Raw genomic sequence first — 21,935 nt, 5'->3', positions numbered from 1 at the left:
GACACGACCAGCTCATAACGCGTTCTCGCTATGCACTTCTTGCAAAGACCACATAAAAAGCGAAAACTAATCTATCTAAAGATTTCCTCGTATCGACTAAGTGTCCTGAAAACGTTCAAAATCATGCATGTCATTTGTAATAAAGACGAAACTAGCTGAAGTACCATGTCTTTTGTGCAATACTCACGCTGAAGGAGTAATGCTGTCTTATTTGCCTTGTAGGCACACGAATACTAAGTGTCCAAGGTGGAATGTATTTATTTCGACCTTGAAAACGTTACGAAATCAAGTATCGCGATCTTATCAGGGACAAAGTGTTCTAAAATTAAAGATTGCGCAAAATATCGAAATTAAATACAGAAATCGGTACATTATTTACTTTTTATTATTTATATATTTTATTTAGTGTTGTGTCTGACGACAGGTCCATATGAACAGGATCCTTCCATCCTTTTCTCGGACTGGGACCTGTTCATATACGTTCTTGGCAGATGATCCAGAAGTGGTTTGCCATTGCCTTCTTCTGTGTGTGAATGGAGTAATTGTTGGGATGCCACGGAGGAAAACTCCGTGTTGCCTAGACCACGGCCTTGCCCAACACAAGTTATAAATTCGGGCACCGCCGGGAATCGAACCCGAGACTCCCAGGATTACAAGGCCAGCGTTCTAACCGCTAGACCACCGTGGCTATAAAACATTATTACACAAAATTAATAAAAATACATTAATAAGGTGCCAACATACGCACTTATGCACAGTACCAACTACTTTAATCTCAATTGTAAAAAATTCACACTGAAACTTTATTACCACGTTCACTAGTACCCGCCACTACATTCTGTCATAAGCCAGATGAATCCAATCAACATCCCTTTTCACTGATCGCAAACCGAAGCAACTCCTGGGCACACACAATTTTGTACGAAAGAAGAATTTGCATAAAACAGTGGATAAATTACTGACGAAATGTTGATTTTTGTGTGGATTTTCGTTTGTGAGAATGAAATTATGTTCGTGTACGCAGAACTGTACAAATACTAAAATACTAAAATAATAAAAGAAATCATTAGTTCGGCAACAGCCAAGAACATAAACTGACAGCAAGGCAGTGATACCAACTGCCATCCATCATAAGCTGAGGTCGTCCTTTAAATGTCTTCAGAGTTTACCAAGAAAAGTTCTGTGATCATTTTTGTGTGAGTTAATTTAAAATATTTCCGACAGTTAACAAGTTCAAAATTAGTTATGGAAATTTCTGAGAAAGGGTTTCGCGTGTTCTGATAGTTCGCTTAAATAATTTCGTCTGCTACGAAGCATAACGAGACGCAGAAACGAGGATAATTCTCGTAAAATATATCGCAAATTCTTCTAATGCAGTTCCTGCAAATTTCAAGGTTATCTAAAATTGAATAAAAATTTACTTGGATATTATCCATCGTCTAGTAAATATAAAACGTAAAACGACGTTTCGGAGATGGGACTCTATCTCCGTCTTCAGGTTCCTACACAGTTGGGCCCTCTAGATAGAGCTAATCCCTATCTCCGGACAAAAGGTGGGAATAAATACACATGAAAATCAGCTCGAAACTCGATGCCCAACTTGGATTTCTTCTGCTGACAGGGAAAAACGTTTAGTGACGTTTAATATCTAAAGGCACAGATGAGGGAACCAGCTCATTGTTTTAATAACCGGTGGACGTTACTTGAAGGTAAAGACAGTTATTTTATCACCAGTACTTGGAAATTCAAACATCCATAAATAATTTTGGAAGAAAGGAAGTTGTCGGGGAAAACCAGGGCCTTCTATGTCACTGTCCATCATTCTGACAGTTACGACGGCGACTACAAGAGATACCACGTGACAAACCTTCACCTTTAACTCAGTAACTACTGCCGTTATTAGCCAGTAAAATATCCGAGTGACTCCAATAAAGAAATGCTAAGCAACATTGAATTTAAAACTTCCTTTGGCCGAAACAAGGCCAGCAAATCAGATTAGCTGTTTCTTTTCGACTTTGACGAAACGTGGTTTATAAAACGCATTATAAATCGGGATATTTGGCCTTTCTTGGTCTGACATTATCGCCGGTACGTGATATACTGTGACAGTCATTTCGGGTTTAGACACGAGATATTTCAAACTGCCTCGTTGTTCGAAGTAATGTTTCTTCGTTAATTACGTCAAACCGTTTTCCGTGTAGAAAGTAGCTAAGTCACTTCTGTTACACTGTAGTTAACCCTTTGAAGCCGAAGCTCGTCTGAATATTATTTATCAATTCAGTCCGTACCGCGAAGAAAACACTACACCTCACCATTACGAAAATCAGCTGGTTAACCCTTTGAAGCCGAAGCTCGTCTGAATATTATTTATCAATTCAGTCCGTACCGCGCAGAAAACACTACACCTCACCATTACGAAAATCAGCTGGTTAACCCTTTGAAGCCGAAGCTCGTCTGAATATTATTTATGAATTCAGTCCGTACCGCGCAGAAAACACTACACCTCACCATTACGAAAATCAGCTGGTTAACCCTTTGAAGCCGAAGCTCGTCTGAATATTATTTATGAATTCAGTCCGTACCGCGAAGAAAACACTACACCTCACCATTACGAAAATCAGCTGGTTAACCCTTTGAAGCCGAAGCTCGTCTTCATAATATTTACGTATCCAGACCGTACCGCGAAGAAAACACTTCACTTACCCAATAGAAGTCGAATCAGGCGGTACCACATAAGATTTAACAAACGAACATCCCGGTCAAAGCCTTAAGTACGAGGTATGACCAATTTGCATGAGAACTCCGTGATGGAAATTGTATGTTCCTTATCGCATCTGAGATCAAATCGCGAGTCCAATTACTTCTTACTTCCCAGTATCAGTTATCAGATCACTGTTATAAAGGCCTGTGCGTCTCTTCTGACAATTGGAAGACTTAGGGCGGTATCGCACTAGGATGCCATGTCAGCGACACCAACAGCGATGCCATGGCGTCCAGCTGCCAGCTTTCGACGCCAGTCGAGCGAACAGATGGATCAACGTTATGAGATCACGAAATGAAGGGCTATTAGGAAGGAGAAATGTCCACTTTTATCACTTTTGAGAAAATGAGATTTACCTTTATCAAAACTACATACCTGGAGTGAATTTCAATTCTGTAACAAAGAAATAAATAAGAAAAATTCTCCATACACACACTTTGCACGTCCATACCATTATTGAATTTGAAATATTTCAGTTCTTGCAAATCACGTGTAATATTACATGAACAAACTTTATTTAATAAAACATTATAAAAGCAGGTTTCTTCTTAATTCACATTATTTGTGATATATAGATAGATATATAGATTGCTAAACAAAAAACTTAAAAATCAAGTTGCCATATTGGAAAGCGGCCCCACAAATAAAGCCATAGAAACACTTTTTAGCTAATTCTTTCTTTTCTACTGTAAATAAATCTCCTCCAAATATTTCCACAAGTTCTTCCCAGTTTCTTTTTCTCAAGTCCCGGTTTGCGTATTCAATAGCAGATGAATCCCATAGTGATGGTCGGGACTGAATTTCAATTATCAATCTTTCGGTGTCGAAATTATCCACGTTTGGAAGAAACAGAAATACACACAAGCACATTCACGCACGGACGTCAATGGACTGGCCAGACTGTCATGTGATGTTGATTTGGCCTTGGCAGCGATGCCAGTATCATGTGAACTTGGCATCTTGGTTGGCAGCGATGCCAAGTTGGAAGCGCTGCCAGACGGATGCCAGGTGCGTTATATGACTACTATATTAATGCATTGAGTTTGGCCGAGATGCTGGCAGCTGCGCCATGGCCTCCCGTTAAAATTATAATCTTATAAACTAAAACTTAATTACTGTATTGAAATTATAATTTTAACTTTTAACTTTACACCTGAAGATGGTTCAATGTAACCGAAACATGTAGTAAAAAGTTGTACCAAATATGTAAATGACATTTTAATATCTTATGTATAATTTTATTTATATACATTTGTGATTAGACGGGAAAAAAACACGAATAATTAAATTTTAATTCACAATATGACGCAATTATATCAACTTTGGAATTCTTTGACTAACAAAAGTTTCTAGCAGCAAAATTTTCAACAACAGACTTAAAACTTGGTGAGTTATAAATGTATTTGAAATTTGCTACGTCACATAATTTTTAAAACCTTCTTAAAAGTTGTACGTAAGCAAATTTACAGAAAAAAAGTTTGCACGCCTCAAAATAAAAAGTTTATAATCCGTGCTGTATTTATGTAAGACCGTTTCAATAAACAAGACAAGTCATCGAACCAAAAACTGTTTTTTCGTATCATCATGTTAGGTCGTAACCTATTGTACATATAATTATAACGCAAGCATGCGTAATGGTAACATCCGGCTATTCATAAGATACGCCATTAAGACTGCATCCTGTATATGTATTTCAATTGGATTTCTATCGTAAAGAGAGTTGTAAATTTTAAACTGCAGATGACGTGAAGTACACAAACTACTTCAACAATTTATTGCGTAACTGTAACCCTTACATCACTGCCACGTGCTCGAGAACTTCGTTGGAGCCAAGAAACAATTCAACTTATCCTTGACGTACATAATCTGCCAGTTACGTAGGTCTTATCTTATCGTAGTTATGTAAAATATGTTGGGCCTAGCTTCCACTATAAAAGCCACGCTATCACACGATAACAAACAACTCCATCTACAGTCGCTCGTTGACACTAAAAAATTTCCCGCCTTTTCTGTAATCCGAATGTCCATTACCGTGTACACAACAGCCCGCTACAGATTCCTAACTTGAGCCAGATTAATCCAGCCCACGTCCACATTAAGACCCATCATCATATTACCCGTCCATCGCCGACAAAGCTCTTACCATCTGGTTTCCGACTAAAATTTTTAAAGCATTTCTCATCTCTCCAATGTGTAAAACACGTAATATAATCTTCTTTCATTTCATCCTTATACGATTTGGAGCAGAGTACAAATTTCCACAGGTTTTAGAAGAACATACATCTCCATGTGACAGTGTGAATGTTTCGATGCCTAGGATTGAAATTCCAAAAACAATATTTGAATAAGTAAAGTCAAAAGGAATCACAGTTTCAAAAGAGAGAAAATAATGTACAGAAATCGTTACATTATTTACTTTTTATTATTTATTATTTAGTGTTCTGTCTGATGACAGGTCCATATGAACAGGATCCTTCGATCCTTTTCTCGGACTGGGACCTGTTCATATACGTTCTTGGCAGATGATCCAGAAGTGGTTTGCCATTGCCTTCTTCTGTGTGTGAATGGAGTAATTGTTGGGATGCCACGGAGGAAAACTCCGTGTTGCCTAGACCACGGCCTTGCCCAACACAAGTTATAAATTCGGGCACCGCCGGGAATCGAACCCGAGACCCCAGGATTACAAGGCCAGCGTTCTAACCGCTAGACCGTCAGCAAAGGCTTCTACAGTGAAGTTCAAGGCGAAGGCACGAGATACGAATACCAAGACAGAACGGATTTATTTAATAGATCTACTTAATATAAGATCCTGAAATGGCGTGGATATACAATTTTTTTTTAGTAGAAAGTAAAACAACATGACAGCTACAACAAAACTTAATTTTTATTTTCGGTTCGACGTCGATAAATAACTGGAGACATAATGAATTTGGTATGGAAATAGGTCCATTATCTAATCTGTGCTAAATAATTGTTACTACGTTAGCAACAAATAACATGGCTACGGTGCGAATATTTTTATATCGATGGCAGTGGTCGCGATCTGGGGCACGCGTGGGTTAGAATCCCGCCCAAGGCAGGATGTTTCTACTCGTTTTTCTGTGTCGCAAGGGACAAATTAAACAAAGGAAAACAGAAAAGGAAGACTACGCGAGTCAATTAGACGATATCTCATATTTCCTCTTGGGGTAGGTCACGTGTATAATTCTCGTTTCTCACAAGACAAAGTTATCATCAACATAGAAAATTCGATTTCAAAGCTTCTAACCGCATAAATATGTAATTTATTTAATTTGGTGTCTTGGCTCAAATGATTTAGAGCCAGAGTCCACAAGAAGAAATGGTGTCCCATATTTGTTAACTTCTTCTGAACTATTACCACCAGAACTAGTACTAATCCGTTTAATATTTTAATTACAAATAGGAATATAATTTTGTCATTCGTTGCCACAGAAATATAGAAACCCCGCACGCAATAAGACAAAAGGAAATATTTGACGTTGGCCGAGCTACCAACTTTGGTTACTCACCGCTGCGCGGTTTAATATTTACTTATCTCAAAATAAATAGGAGGACCCCGACCTCAAGTATCTTTGCCTATCCCTGATATTTATCATTGTAATTCTTACGTAGCTAAAAATTCGTGTTTTTTTATTTACGTTTTGTCAAAAATAACTTTATTGGGGCACCTCGTGTGTCTGTGCCTAAGTACGGCCCTGTTCGTTAGGTGCAATGTTTTTACAAAAAGTAGTTCTCACTTAGATCCAATAAATATAATCATTTACACCACTATTACGCGGTGGTTCGTACCAAGCTTTAAATTAGGGGTCCGGTGGTGAAATGAAAGGACCTCTATATTAAACAGAACGATATTTTTTATGCCCCCCGGGACAAGCGACAGATTATGGCACAATTCAGATCGAAACAAATGTTTCCCAAACAAGCAATCACAAATAAAACGGCCGAGAGGATGCATTGGATCGACTCTGCCATCTACTGGAGAAAAGCGGTATTTATACCTCCTGTCACGTGATGATGTGGCACACACAAACGCGGTCAGGTAATAATGTTACTGGACGTGAACTCACTAGCTGCTTGCTGTGCAAATAAGCCTCTTACAGTGTTATAAACCCGCTCCTGTTTTGAGGTTATAATTCCTTACTGGCATTATAAACAGTGGTTTATTTGACAAAGTTAGAAATCAAATCTAAAGTATTCCATGACATCTGTTACATTCACTGATATAAACCAGTTCTATTTCAAAGGAAACCATACTCATTCTCATGGATATTGGAACTGTGGTTTTATGTTAGTTGGGTCAATCGCCTTGCCCAAGCTGCTCGCTGTCCCTGCAATGGCTTCACGTTTTGTAAGAGACTCCTCATTCCTGCAAAGTTTCGTAGTCATTCTTTGCCAAACGCTAGCCTCGCTGTAGGCACCTTTCGCTATAAATGTTACCTGAGGCAGACTTCGAGAACCAGTTGTGTAAAGGTTAAACACGTCACACGAACTTCAAGGTGAATCGAGTATACGCTTGTGGTTACAGTTCCACAAATTATCTACTTCAGAGAATCTAAGGGGCTATCTACGAGAAGGTCTGTCAGAAACTGTAGTATAATAGTAGTAATAGTAGTAGTAGTAGTAGTAGTAGTAGTAGTAGTAATAGTACAGAAACTACTACATGTGGCATTCATCTTTACCTCCTTTAAATGCTCAGAAACAAATCTCCCTTTTATAAAACCCGCCACACTTTTATAAAAATAAATTCGACGTGGCAATTGTACTCGATAACGACCTAGATTTGCATACGCGTTGTGACGACAGGCAAAGCTGAATCCTATAGTGTTCAGACGTAAACCAATCCACGTAACTTTCAAAAAAAAATTTGTGATTTTACAGGAGCAGTTTTTAATTCTTTGACAAAAAAATATATACTCTTTTAAATACAGCCTACAATTTTTCGTCTCTTAAATGATGTATATTTTTGAACTTACGTCTTTAAACGGACTATATAGTTTGAAACCCGATTCCAAAAAAATGTCCAGTCATTTTAACACGACCCTGTTTTTAAAAACTGGACAACAATGTCGAAGCCAGCTGTAAAATATCTTGTCTGGATCCCCTATCCTCCTAGCCCTTCGTAGAGGTTGGTCAAACGTAACTCTAGTTCCGAAACGTGAATGCAGATGACAGCGCCTGCTTCGAGCTGCAGATCAATACGCGGGACAACGAAAATGGTTTCAAAACGAAGCAGTTTTTTTATACTCACTGTGTTGTTTATGTTGTTGTTTCTCATGCCCATGTTGTACGTCGCAAAAGCTGGTTGTTTATACAGCACACTCTTGCACTGGACAAAATAAAATGTTACCACCTTGACGTGTTATTTCCCTGACAGACTCAACCGAATTGCGAGAGAATGTGTACAAGACCGAATCCACAGTGTACACTCGACAATGAATGAGGACGGCGCGGCGAAGGGAGAGAAAGAGAGATTGCTTACCGAGCCCTCTACACACCCTTTCAAAAGCTGCTCCGTGATTGGTTAGTCTCGAAGGCGTGGCGTGGCGGTTGTCCATTGGCATATACTCTGACGTAATCAGACTGCGCGTTTTCATGAAGCACCCCACTCCCCTCGGAACCAATACTTCCTGCTATAGTAGCAAGGAAACTAACCTAAACAGTAAATGCTTACGTACGAAGGAAAGTAGTCAACCTTGTATTTTAACCCAGTATTTATTATGCCACGTTGTCAATTTTGTCCGTTTATGATTCTCCCCCTTATCTCTTTCCACACATCCCTGCCGATAGCAATTTTTAACCCTCTAAACGATATTTACAATCGATGCCTTTGGTTCGATTTCCGTTCTCAGAATCTCATGCAGTGCTGTCAAGACAACACCCACCTTTTTCTGAGCTTGAACGCTCGTGACCATATAATTTTTCCAGTCATTGATCCTTATTTTAAGCTCGATTAATCCAGTCCATGTCGTATTTCTTAAGAGCCATTTTAATATTATCCCCCAACACGTCCGTCGTTCTCCAAAAGCAAATTTTTACTTCATATTTTCTAAAAAAATCAGGGATTATCATGAACTCCAGAACGTTATGATTGTTCAGGATGTGCACAGGATTAACCTTCTTAGGACTGAGACTAATGACGGTATATCGTGAATACGACGTTAAATCCTAAGTTTTATAAAATGGAGAGGTAATTTCTTAACTAGTTCAACGACTGATACCATCTAAAGAACAACCCGGCTCCACGGAGTAAAAAGTGTAGAAGCCCTGACGATGGAGGCAGTATATACCTTCGAAGTGCTGGTTTATATCAATAAACCCACACGGCATTACAACCCAGAAGACCAACAGAGATTTGTAATTAAAAACATTAAGAATACCAGTGCACAAAATTACGTACATGGAAACTGTTCAGTACGGAATATACATTTCATTTTTTTTCCCCCAGAGAAATTTAACACATCGAAAAAGCAAAGAATCCTCAACGAACTTGTATTTCCGGTCACTGACCCCCGCTGTAGTGATTCAAACAATATTTAACATAGCCGTAACGTATAATAACGAGATTGGTTCTCCCTGTGCGTACTGCACGATCAATGGACTGGAAGCAGTTAGCCTGCAATCAACCATAGGTAGCTGTTTGCTCCTAAGGTCTGGGGCTTGCTTTCAATAGACTGTCTCATTCCTTAACACAAAAAAGGTGTTGTGTGAGTCGCAAGGCACTGGAAAGTTGTTTTGATAGACATTCTTTACGCAAAAGCAATAGAGGTCGTACATATAATTCACGAAAGACTGGACTGGGGAGGAGTTAATCCAAGAATATCCTTAGCGAAACGTCAAAAGAAAACTATTCCAGCGAATTAAGTCGTACACGGGCTATTAACCAGCTGATTTTCGTAATGGTGAGGTGTAGTGTTTTCTTCGCGGTACGGTCTGGATTCGTAAATAATATTCAGACGAGCTTCGGCTTCAAATGGGTTAACCAGCTGATTTTCGTAATGGTGAGGTGTAGTGTTTTCTTCGCGGTACGGACTGAATTCATAAATAATATTCAGACAATCTTAAACATAAATACATCCAGCTTCGTCCTATTAACGATATAAAAATAACATCTTTCTTCATAATTATAAACCACTGGTTCGTATTTAATTAAAATCTACATAAAGTCATCTGTCTGTCATCAGTTACAAGCTTTTACGATCTCACGAAAGAATTTTAATTATGTAACATATGAACCTACTAAGTTAACGTAGTGTAAATCTTTTCAAGACGTGATATTAAGGAGGTTCCCGGTTCGAATATCGCCTGATTCTTCTCTGGTTTTCTTTAGTCCCAATACGTAATTGGTCACCACAGCCTTCTAACCATTCATAGTCGTATCGTCTCGCTCGAGACAATTAAAACTCCGCACTGAATCTCGAAACAGCAAATAAAAGAGTGAGACAGGTATATCACATATAAACCTTCGTAATTCCAAGGTTAATAATCCAATTTAACAAACTTGTTTCGTCAGCATTCCAACGACAGGCTATAATAGTACGTGCCAACTGAATCGTTTACACGTTTCGAAACTTTTCAGGCTACGTATCTGAATTCCTTTTAGGTTTCTCGTGATGTCGTGTGCGTTCGTTGTGATGGCCTACACTGGGCTGTATTGGAATGTATTCCGAGCCAGATACAATCAGAACACACCCTAAATTATTACGTTCCTATATTTTACATAATTCTCAGTCGAATTGTAATTAATTCTTTCCTTGAAAAATGCTCACTGTAACATTTACACAGCATAACATGGCAAACAAGACAAGACATAACCTATATTTCTAAAACTACTGCTGTGTTCTGTATATTTAACGGGGAAAAAGGGGAAACTAATTTTTTTCAGTGTAGAAGGGTTGGTACACGTGTGTGATTAGTTTCGTAACGCAGATACGAGTCAGAAATAAATGATAGCAGATCCAATGGGGAAATTAATCCTTCTCCAGACCATAACCTCACTTATCTGTTCATGTTCTTGAAATGATGTGTACAGCACGTGATGAAGCTCACGTTTCGAGACGGCTTTCTGAAGGCACGTAGCGTTTTCCTGAGCTTACGTGGATGATATAAATTCCACCAAAAGTATTTCATCACACGAAACGCACAACTTAAATAAGTCTTGTGAAATTAATTGATATTAAAATATTAGTTACATTCATACACGTACGAAATTCTAAAAAGGCTGTCCTAATACAAATAAGGATCGTATTCTTCTTAATTTTGCATCAGCTGTTTAGAAATTGTAATTATTTTACGACGAAAGTAACATTGAAATTAACAGCATTTCACTTGGATATCATCTTCAACATTAGGGCTATGCGACAATTCCAGTTATTATGCACAGATTTTTAGAATATACATTCCAGCTATGACAAACGAGAACACAATGAGTTATGAGATGGTAAAGTTGCGTCATATTGTGATATAATAAATATATATTATTTAAATCTTGTCCGTCTAATAACAATAAATTCTTATTAAATATTAAAATATTACAATAATTAACATTTAAAATATTTAAAATATTAAATTATGTTCTTTATCGAAATATGAATATCAAATTCATGATGGTCTAATGTAAATCGAATATTTCGATAAAGAACATAATTTAATATTTTAAATATTTTAAATGTTAATTATTGTAATATTTTAATATTTAATAAGAATTTATTGTGATTAGACGGACAGGATTTAAATAATATACAATCAGTTATTTTATCAGGGCAACTCAGAACATATCTGAAGGAGAGTGTACTTATGTCTTACTTATCGAAAATTAAGTACCACTTCACCAGAACACAACAGTTCTAACTGCCTTACTGATTCACAGCTAACAATTATCAGAGAACTCTTTTATTTTCTCGCATCGTCCGAGTGCTTATATAAATCTTGCATAGGAAATACGAAATAGACTGTAATTTCCTTCCGGTTGGTACGTAAGCAGTGGAAAGTTAGATATTACGGGATACTTTTGAGGTTGTCAAAGCTCAGAGTATGAAGATGACCGTCTTCTGCGTTGACTTGTATCAGGCTACACAGTTCTATAACCCAAAATAAAGCTTCAACAAATATCGTAAATTGATCTATAAATTAAACTGATGTTTACATTTTAATTAGTTTTCTCTTTTCGACTAGATTGGTCCATTTTAGGTCGAATAGTCGGGATTCTGCAGAACTTCGTACTGTCTTGTGTTTACTACAGAACTTTCAGCACGACTACTGTTATATTTATTGAAATATTTGTTTAAGTACTTCATACCCGTACTCCATATGACCTTTGAAATTTTTAAGTGCAAATTTTTCCGAATCTTCAACGATTATCCTTGTCTCACTCTTAAAATCGTCACTCTTTACAATTCCTGTGCCTTGCCCATAATTCCTCTGAAATATCGTCATAGAATAATCGTACACAATACAAAAATTACTCCATATTTATTAATGTTTTATTTAAATCATTGCTTTACAGACTAATATTGAACATCAGATGAACCACGCCATTTAAAAAAACAATACCTTCGTTCTAATATATAAGAGTAATCTGATAATAACATTTCAATAAACTGCATAACATTGTAAATGATTGTAATTCGAGTTTTAAATTTTACCAATCTAATTTATACCTGAGGACGGTTAAATATAACCGAAACATGTCGTAAGAGACGTTCCAATTTGTAAATCGATCATTCGATGCGGAACGTGAAATGATATTTTAAATATTTTATATTTTATTATCTTATTAAAATTGTGATTTGACGGAAAATATTAAAATATTAACAAAAATAAGTTCTGTCTTGTCTTGTCAGCCTTTGCCTTTGGGCGTAACTTTTCTGATTGCACTTGGCTTCTGTTTTATTTGTCAATTGTCTCTTGTAGGGACTCCCACTGATAAGGACAGACTCCACTGTCACATCTCTTCGTGTTGACTCTTTGGTTTTATGGGATGTAACTGGAGTTCCGGAATTTTCTGCGTTGTATAAGCGGATAATCACAGTTTTCTTAAACCCCACATACAACTGTTTCAATGCCAATATCTCCACAATACTCTGTACCCTCGTCTGATAATGTGATGTACATTTTGTCAGATTTTTGTCGGAGCCAAGTCTGAACCTGGGAATTATAGCAAAGTGTTAAGGGATTTCACGAATGGCACACCAAATGATTGCTTGCGATATGAGGTGGCAGGATTAACAGAGAATGATTTCTCGCCAGGTCTATGACGTCAAGAGTCCTCACATGCGTAGCGTGTCCATCCAATATAAACAGTACTGGTCCTCATTTGATTGGCTTCAAGCACTGATGAAATGTCCAAAGCCTGTGGTGAAACCTTCAAGGTGCATCCATTCAGAAGCGTGACAAATGAAGATATATCCAACAGCACCATCCGTCAGCTTAGGTTTCACATTTTTTCTTCGAGATATAAATATGGGTACACGAAGTACCCAGCAACACTCTTGCACAGAACAGCGCTTACATATTTCCCTCGTTCAGCAGAAGACAAAGCCCCAAAGAGTTTCTTGGCTTTCGTTGGTATTATTTTCGACTTCAAGGACTGAAATTTAGTTTATACCTTTGTCATATACATTTAAGATCAATCCTAGTGGAAATTGGTGTTTGTTAATAAAAATAACGAAGAATTAAGATTTCTGTCTTCTGGGTTGTTACTCCGTGTAAACATCGACCAGACTACATAGCGCAACAACCCAGAAGACAGAAATCTTCATACTCACCGCCCTGATGACGGAGGCATTATGCCCTCTGAAACGTTGGTAAACATCGACCAGACTACACAGCGCAACAACCCAGAAGACAGAAATCTTCATCGCCCTGATGATGGAGGCAGTATGACCTCTGAAACGTTGGTAAACATCGACCAGACTACACAGCGCAACAACCCAGAAGACAGAAATCTTCATACTCTGATGACGGAGGCAGTATGACCTCTGAAACGTTGGTAAACATCTACCAGACTACACAGCGCAACAACCCAGAAGACAGAAATCTTCATCGCCCTGATGATGGAGGCAGTATGACCTCTGAAACGTTGGTAAACATCGACCAGACTACACAGCGCAACAACCCAGAAGACAGAAATCTTCATACTCTGATGACGGAGGCAGTATGACCTCTGAAACGTTGGTAAACATCGACCAGACTACACAGCGTAACAACCCAGAAGACAGAAATCTTCATACTCACCGCTTTGAAAACCTCAAATCTTACATAACGAAGAATGTTTCCACTTTTTCTGTTGAAATTAGAAGCCCTTACGAGAGACGGTGATCCTGGAGACCGAATGTAAAGTTCAGGGTTCATAGAAACGTTTCTCATCTGTCTTAAAGTTATTTGAAGGACTTACAAGGCATGTTTGTGAGCCCAAAAATGCACTGTTCCATGAGCGCTTGAGATCGTCCTCGATGTCTCGTGGCAAAGAAGGTCTTGTGCCCAATTGAATCCGCACAGCCAATGCTGTGGCTACACTTCGTTTCATTGGCAGTATTTATAATGCCGTCTGTGGCACATCGTACATTTTCATGGCCTTTAAATAACCCATTTAACTTTTTCTTGTTGAATCGACTGCAATGGTCATCTTTGAAGGTTCCTGCAGGTATCCTTTAATTTGAATCTTCCTGGCATCTCTGATAAAACAGCCTTGTCTAGACAGAACATGTCGTTATAATGAGTACGCTCTTGCATTTGTTATTAAACGTCCAGACACAGTTTCTCTGAAGTGTCTGGTTATAAACGAATCAATAGAAATTATCATTCTTGATTCCAGTCACGTTAGCATCAGTAAGTTTTAGAAGTCACGAATTTTAAATGTGCGTAGTGCGTGGATGACTTTAGAAGGCTTATAATTTTCATTAAAAATCGGCTGGTAAATCATCACATTAGTATCTCTTGGCAAATACCATTTTAATACAATACATTTTGGACGGATCTTATAATTTTTAAGACATGAGCGAGTACACAGATGGAAAGGCTGGCGAAATATCAGGAAGAATTGATATCACAGTTTCAGATTCCAGAAGATTCAAGCCTTCTTAGCAATGTTATTTATTTTACGTAAAACCTTTTACAACATTTACGATTACTAAATTAAATGACGATCGTATAGAACGCTGGCCTTGTAATCCTGGGGTCTCGGGTTCGATTCCCGGCGGTGCCCGAATTTATAACTTGCGTTGGGCAAGGCCGTGGTTTTACTCCGGGGGCTTCCCCGGTTTCTCCGTGGCATCCCAACAATTACTCCATTCACACACAGAAGAAGGCAATGGCAAACCACTTTTGGATCATCTGCCAAGAACGTATATGAACAGGTCCCAGTCCGAGAAAAGGATGGAAGGATCCTGTTCATATGGACCTGTCGTCAGACAGAACACTAAATAATAATAAGATGAGGTGGTCTAGCGGTTAGAACGCTGGCCTTGTAATCCTGGGGTCTCGGGTTCGATTCCCGGCGGTGCCCGAATTTATAACTTGTGTTGGGCAAGGCCGTGGTCTAGGCAACACGGAGTTTTCCTCCGTGGCATCCCAACAATTACTCCATTCACACACAGAAGAAGGCAATGGCAAACCACTTCTGGATCATCTGCCAAGAACGTATATGAACAGGTCCCAGTCCGAGAAAAGGATGGAAGGATCCCGTTCATATGGACCTGTCCTCAGACAGAACACTACAAATAAAATAGGCCTGTCCTATTATAAGTTACCCTCCACATCTGAAGGCGGTCTACTGCAATTTGCGTACACTGCCTACATGGAAACAATTAGAATCCGAACACAAGAAATCAAACTCACTTCGACATTCACCAGCATTGGTCCGGTTTAAAATTTACCCAACCACAAGAAGGATCACAGTAAAATAATTATATTTCATCCTTGAAAGCCGAAGAAGGGTATCTGGTGTGACCACAGGCCAACCTCAAGTCTGAGGTTTTATCGTCATTGGAGCCATGCTAGACAGAACATCCTTCTCCATATATTTCGCCAAAGACATAATTAGCAACTAACATCGTTCTCCGGGAACATTACGCCACGTGCTGACATCTGTTCTCTTTGTTTTTAATGACCTTGATCTCCAAATGATAGTTTGTCCAACTGCTTACGTCACAGAAACGTGAGCAGTTTTGCCACACATGTCTCGAAGACGAAATTTACGTTACAGCATTAACCACTGTTCGTGGCGTCTGCCAAAGACTGGTACAATCGTGTGAGTACCACGATATGAGCTGAATTACATAACGCTAAGCAAACGGGAGGATAATATTAAAGTAGATGTTAAAAAATTTATTCGGTTTAGTATGGGGACTGGTGGTGGACTCTTGTGAACACGGTAATGAACATTACGTTACTTAAAAAGGCGGGTAATTTCTTATACACGTTGATATAAAAGAAATAAAATATCTTTGTATCACGTTTTACAAAGTTTTGCAAAGATCGCGTAAGATAAGTTACACTTTTCATATACAAGCTAATTTAGGCCCTTAAATTTACGAAAGTAATGCAAAATGAAAATTACTTATCAAAATTTTGTGTAGGCCTCTCATTTCTGATTTAACCTCGATTATCGGGGGGGAGACACGACGAAATTAAAACAGCCTAGGAAATTTTAGAACTACGAGGTGCGATCGGAAAGTTTCCAGACTGCGCCTATAAAAACCCGTACACTTATCTCAGGTATTAAATTCATCCATCACCCTCGAAGTAGTTCCCTTGGGAGTGAACACAACAATCCCAGCGCCGCTGCCAAGCCTGGAAGCATCCCTGGAAATCTTTCTTTGTCAGCCTGTCAAGCACCATCTGCGATTCTGCCTGAATCTCTTGCCAAAGACTCGCCAAAACGGCTACGGAAACCTATGAAATGCTAAAGCAAGCATTTGGGAAGTCCGCAATGGGTCGTGCACAAACGTTTGTGTGGCATTCACGTTTTAAAAATGGCCGAACCTCTGTCGATGATGACGAGCGTTCTGGACGACCATCTTCGAGCACAACGCCCGAAAATGTTACGAAGATCGACGTCGTACCATCAACGACTTGTGCGACATTGTTGGGATAGGCTATGGGACCTGTCAGCTGATTATAAAGGAAGAACTCCACATGCGACGCCAAGGCTCCTGTCTGAGGACCAGAAGCAGAATCGACTTGACTTCTCGTTTGTCAGGAGCTCAAAGATCTTGCAAGAACCGACCCCAACTTCCTTTCTAAGCTCCGTGTGACTTCTTCCTCTTCCCAAAGATGAAAATTCAGCTAAAGGGAAGGAGATTTGAGACGATAGAAGAGATTCAGGCAGAATCGCAGATGGTGCTTGACAGGCTGACAAAGAAAGATTTCCAGGGATGCTTCCAGGCTAGGCAGCGGCGCTGGGATCGTTGTGTTCACTCCCAGGGGAACTACTTCGAGGGTGATGGATGAATTTAATACCTGAGATAAGTGTACGGGTTTTTATACGCGCAGTCTGGAAACTTTCCGATCGCACCTCGTATTAAAGTCTTTTTTGTGTGTCGACAGATCATTACGGGATACTGAGGCATTCCCGTCCATATTATAAAACTAGTGGCCCACCTCACACCCACTTACTTGTATCAATATATTGCACAGATAAATGGGGCGGGGTGAGCATGTAAGTTGCAAACACCATTATCAACACTGATAATGCATCAGATATACAGACGGGTTTCGCCACTTCGAGAACGCGCGTAACGTAGTCAAACATTTGACGTATAGTCGGCGCAGTAGTTTTTGGCCGGTGGAATTTTCAAGGGGAAGGCTAGGAGCGAGTCTCTTTCGCGATAGTATAATGCTGACTGCGCCGAGGAGCGAGTCTCGGACTGAACGCCCAAACAAAATAAATACGCTGACCGAACCACCTCAGGTACACAGAGTAGGCCCGTCCGCCAGCTCCACCGGCCAAGAACTACTGTGCCGACTATACGTGTATAGCTCTTGACGACAAATTCCTCTAAATATTGTTTAAACATTCAATTATTACCTCAGAACTCAACGCTTCTCCATTACAAAGACAAGCTGATTAATTTGTTCGGTTAAAAGAAAAAATGCTGTTTATTAAGGAAAAATACAAAAACCATAAAAATGCAGTGTAAACCGATCATCAAAGCAGGTGGTACATTTAGTTACGCTCAAATCTAGCTTGTTACAGTCCGTCAGGGTTTTACAAGGTCACATATCACTGGCATGTGCCTTTTCACAATTACAGCTCTATTCTGGCGGAGGAATTTTGAACTACTAATGTTAACAAGAGACTGGAAGAGATTTCTTTTATTTTCTCCAACTGAGGATATATACGTTTAGAATACATAACCTAAAATAATTCCACGTTCTTATCTACATCGTGAGGGGCACGCTAGAACATGAACGACCAAGTTCCTTATTATTCGATTACGTCACTAACCACATATCTCAAGCTGTCAAGAAATGCATTATTCTGACAAACTATTCCAACGAAAACAAAAACCATACTTTCATCAGACTCACGCAACGTTAGCTGCTAATGGAGGATGCAACAAAATATTTCAGTACTTCCCTGTCGGATGACACTCTTATCTGCCTGATCACATTGGGTTTCAACTCATTACAAATGTACACAGAAATCAGACGATGACTTCACCAGAAGAATGTCGCAATTTGATTCTGCAATCAAGCAGAGATGGGAAGTCTTCAGTGTCTATGTGCAACGACAGCTTCAATGCATCGTGTGAACTACGACGAGCAAACTGATACAAGAATAACGCCATGCCAGCACTTCCTTGGGCCCACGAAGTTATTATTATTCTATTTCAAAGTACGAGGTGCGATCGGAAGGTTTCCAGACTGCGCGTATAAAACCCCGTACACTTATCTCAGGTATTAAATTCATCCATCACCCTCGAAGTAGTCCCCCTGGGAGTGAACAAAACGATCCCAGCGCCGCTGCCAAGCCTGGAAGCATCCCTGGAAATCTTTCTTTGTCAGCCTGTCAAGCACCATCTGCGATTCTGCCTGAAACTCTTGCCAAAGACTCGCCAAAACGGCTACGGAAACCTATGAAATGCTAAAGCAAGCATTTGGGGAGTCCGCAAACTTTTGTGTGGCATTCACGTTTTAAAAATAGCCGAACCTCTGTCGATGATGACGAGCGTTCTGGACGACCATCTTCGAGCACAACGCCCGAAAATGTTACGAAGATTCGACAGGCCATTCACGAAGATCGACGTCGTACCATCAACGACTTGTGCGACATTGTTGGGATAGGCTATGGGACCTGTCAGCTGATTCTAAAGCAAGAACTCCACATGCTACGCATCACAGCCAAGTTTGTGCCAAGGCTCCTGTCTGAGGACCAGAAGCAGAATCGACTTCTCGTTTGTCAGGAGCTCAAAGATCTTGCAAGAACCGACCCCAACTTCCTTTCTAAGCTCCGTGTGGCTTCTTCCTCTTCCCAAAGATGAAAATTCAGCTAAAGGGAAGGAGATTTGAGACGATAGAAGAGATTCAGGCAGAATCGCAGATGGTGCTTGACAGGCTGACAAAGAAAGATTTCCAGGGATGCTTCCAGGCTTGGCAGCGGCGCTGGGATCGTTGTGTTCTCTCCCAGGGGTACTACTTAGAGGGTGATGGATGAATTTAATACCTGAGATAAGTGTACGGGTTTTTATACGCGCAGTCTGGAAACTTTCCGATCGCACCTCGTACAGGGTTATTCATAATTCCCTGACACATTACAAAAAATCGCCACACTTGAATGGTGCAAAGGATTGTAACTTGCGACATGCCGATAGAAAGAGAAACTCTCCAAGTTTATTTTACATACATCATAAATGCTGATAATGCAGGTTAAGGCGTACCTACCTCGACAGAACAAATGGATAAGGCATTTTATGTCATTCATCGGAGAACGTCTTTGCATTAGCCGAATAACAGCCTATACCAGCGTAAGTCTCATCTTTACCTGGATACTGACGTAATACGTCGTCTGGTTCACATTACACTTGGACGTAAAGTAAGTAGACAACCAAAAAATATATTTTCCTCACTGAGAAAACTGTCAAACACTGTCACACAGCGTACCACGGGTTCTGAACACACGCCTCATCAGAAAACATGAAAAATGGTTGCCTGACATCAGAAAACATAAAAAATGGTTGACTGACATCAGAAAACATGAAAAATGGTTGACTGACATCAGAAAACATGAAAAATGGTTGACTGACATCAGAAAACATGAAAAATGGTTGCATGACATCAGAAAACATGAAAAATGTTTGCTTGACATCAGAAAACATGAAAAATGGTTGACTGACATCAGAAAACATGAAAAATGGTTGTCTGACATCAGAAAACATGAAAAATGGTTGCCTGACATCAGAAAACATGAAAAATGGTTGCCTGACATCAGAAAACACGAAAAATGGTTGCCTTACATCAGAAAACATGAAAAATGGTTGACTGACATCAGAAAACATGAAAAATGTTTGACTGACATCAGAAAACATAAAAAATGGTTCACTGACATCAGAAAATATGAAAAAATGGTTCACTGACATCAGAAAATATGAAAAATTGTTACCTGACATCAGAAATGATAATGTCATCACTGAAGATTCCCCGGCTGGGGAAATCACAGTCAGTCACGTGCGCAAATACGGATACAGGTTTTCAAATAAGTTGTTATATTTTTATTGCCCGAGCTTGAAAAGATTTGCAGTTTATCGAGAATTTAATAAAACTCCAGACTAAAATTAAATCGAACTTAAATCCAGGAATATACGCTCGCCTGATAAGAATTAGGAATACGGATATATCCTGGTACTTCGTTAGAAGATACGTTTTTAAAATTGGCATTCCTGTAATTCTGTAGAAGCTGGAGCAAAACTAGGATGAAAGAGAGATGACACAAATAAACTCTGGCCTTCTGAATATAATTTAACTCGTGATATCAGACTAAGTCAGTCGTGGATGAAATATAAAGCAGTCGAACGAGGACACAGCCATCCCGCAATCCACAAGTGCAGTGACAAATCTTATTTATGGTTATCGAGTGACAAGCGAGTAACACTTCTACCCCCAAGGACTTGTCAGAACTTCCTTTTATCTTTTCTTCGTACAAGCTCTGTCCTCAAGCTCTCTGCTACGTTCGTTGCAAACCGCACGTACTGTTACCAGCATTAGAAATAATTTTTCATGAAGTGCATTGCTACAGGTGAATACTGGAGGGCAGATCTGCCACCGAATGTCCCTGCTCAGGACTTGGTTGGCACTCCTGCTTCGTATTCGGAAGGTCCCTCGTTAAAATCTAGGGCCAGAGATCGGGAACACTGACTTTTATCGTCAGTCCCTTGGTCCACAATCACTTCCTTCCACATCCTTTCTAATCTTCTTGTAGATTCGATGCATGGGATGAGAAACCTCGATAGGTGGGCAGTTTCATGACCAGCTGAGCGACTATTAGTCCACAAGGAGGATTCTACTCCATTAAGTTAGGCCGCTGGCCTTGTAATCCTGGGGTCTCGGGTTCGATTCCCGGCGGTGCCCGAATTTATAACTTGTGTTGGGCAAGGCCGTGGTCTAGGCAACACGGAGTTTTCCTCCGTGGCATCCCAACAATTACTCCATTCATACACAGAAGAAGGCAATGGCAAACCACTTCTGGATCATCTGCCAAGAACGTATATGAACAGGTCCCAGTCCGAGAAAAGGATGGAAGGATCCTGTTCATATGGACCTGTCGTCAGACAGAACACTGAATAATAATAAGATGAGGTGGTCTAGCGGTTAGAACGCTGGCCTTGTAATCCTGGGGTCTCGGGTTCGATTCCCGGCTGTGCCCGAATTTATAACTTGTGTTGGGCAAGGCCGTGGTCTAGGCAACACGGAGTTTTCCTCCGTGGCATCCCAACAATTACTCCATTCACACACAGAAGAAGGCAATGGCAAACCACTTCTGGATCATCTGCCAAGAACGTATATGAACAGGTCCCAGTCCGAGAAAAGGATGGAAGGATCCTGTTCATATGGACTTGTCGTCAGACAGAACACTAAATAAAATAATAAGTTAGGCATACTTAATTCCTTATTACGTCTGCAACTTTTTGTGTTCGAGTCTGCTTCTGTGTGAATAAAC

The 21,935-nt window shown here is 39.7% G+C and overlaps 1 protein-coding gene across 2 annotated transcripts in view; it reads right to left on the bottom strand.

Moving 5' to 3' along the window:
* Positions 1–21,935, bottom strand: part of Hex-A (Hexokinase A) — a 57,721-nt gene that overhangs the window by 13,929 nt on the left and 21,857 nt on the right. The gene's annotated exons all lie outside the window — the stretch shown is intronic.

This window comes from Zootermopsis nevadensis, unplaced genomic scaffold (assembly GCF_977971745.1).
Source record: "Zootermopsis nevadensis isolate Lab colony 2312 unplaced genomic scaffold, Znev_1.0 Znev_ptg000016l, whole genome shotgun sequence".
Classification (NCBI taxonomy): domain Eukaryota; kingdom Metazoa; phylum Arthropoda; class Insecta; order Blattodea; family Termopsidae; genus Zootermopsis; species Zootermopsis nevadensis.
This window is presented reverse-complemented; position numbering and strand designations above follow the sequence as displayed.